We start from the raw sequence: 1,476 nt of genomic DNA, 5'->3' as shown, positions 1-1,476 counted from the left end.
AACCTCTTATTCCTGGGTTAAATGGAAAGCTGGTAATTCAAGGCTTACCAAATCAGGACAGTTGGTAATTTAGGGTACTGATCTTGGCACGTGTTTTTTATTTACTTTTAAATTTGTATGTAATTTCAAATTTTCAGAGAAACTGAAAAAATACACCCACTCTCCCAACCCCCCCACAAGCCCCTCTTTCTCTCTTATTTGCTATATGTATGCATTCTTAATGAACTATTTGAGAATAAATGGGAGACATCATGCTCCTTTACCTTTAAAAATTTAGTAATTATTTCAAAGAATGAATATAATCTCTTTCATAATCACAGTCTATTCAGTGTATTTATTAAAATTGTGGGATTTGGTATTTATAAAATATTCTATCTAATTTACTGTGCACATACAAATTTCACTGAGTATCCCATAATATTCTTTATAACTTTTTCTCTAGTCTAGAATCTAATAGAAATTAAATGCATTTTACTTGTTCTGTCTTTTTAGTCTTCTTTAATCAAGAAAAGTTTTACATTCTTTCTCTGTGTTTCTTGTCCTTGATATCTTTCAAAAGCACAGGCCTGTTATTTTGTGGATTGTCTCTCACTTTGGTTTGTCTACTTCCCTTATGATTAGATTCAGGCTATGCAGCATTTAGGCAGTAACATCACTGAAATGATGCTGTGTCCTTCTCAGTGCATTGTATCAGAAGACATATGATATTGGTTTGTCACAATATTGGTGATGAGGGGAAATACTTTAAATTTTCATCCTCTAGCTTTAGTAACCATTGAGAATTTTTTAGTGCCATCATTTCATCTACATAAGTTGCCATTCTATTCTCATTTTGTTGTAAGGAAGAGCTTTTTAATTTACAAAGAGGCATTCGTTTTGGTTTGAAACTTATTGTTATAAGTGTCCTGTGACTTATCTTTATTTTTCAGCCACCATTAGTCCTACCAAGTAACACTCCTTGAGAAATACAGTGATTTCAAGTCCCCAAGTCTTCTGAAAACAGAGACAAAAATCTACTTTTTGTCCTTTTGTAAAAATAAGAAGAACAAGTATCATGCAACAGAGAAAACCTTTGAAGGCTTCAGAGAATAGACATGATGCACATTCGCAGGAGGACTCTCCCACAGCCTATCAGGCAGCTGCTTTTGTTGACCATCTCCTGCCTGCAGTGTGTTTTACCAGTTGCTACTTCATAGGATATTGCTTTTAATCTCTATACAAGCATGGTGAGTTAGAATTCTTTGAAGAACACAGCTTTCCCCATCACTTGTCCCCAAAGCATACTTATTAGTTTTAGACTATAGCTAGAAACATCCACATTACAATAATGTGTTTTTGTTGTTGTTGTGCCATAGATCATCAGAAGAGATGCTTACATAGATAAATTCGTCTGAAGACAATCAGTGCTCATTTTGTGAACAAAACAATGACTTTTCAGAATTGAGAAATTTATATGTATTTATGATTTGTTTTGTT

Source organism: Pteropus vampyrus, unplaced genomic scaffold (assembly GCF_000151845.1).
Source record: "Pteropus vampyrus isolate Shadow unplaced genomic scaffold, Pvam_2.0 Scaffold101, whole genome shotgun sequence".
Classification (NCBI taxonomy): Eukaryota; Metazoa; Chordata; class Mammalia; order Chiroptera; family Pteropodidae; genus Pteropus; species Pteropus vampyrus.
This window is presented reverse-complemented; position numbering follows the sequence as displayed.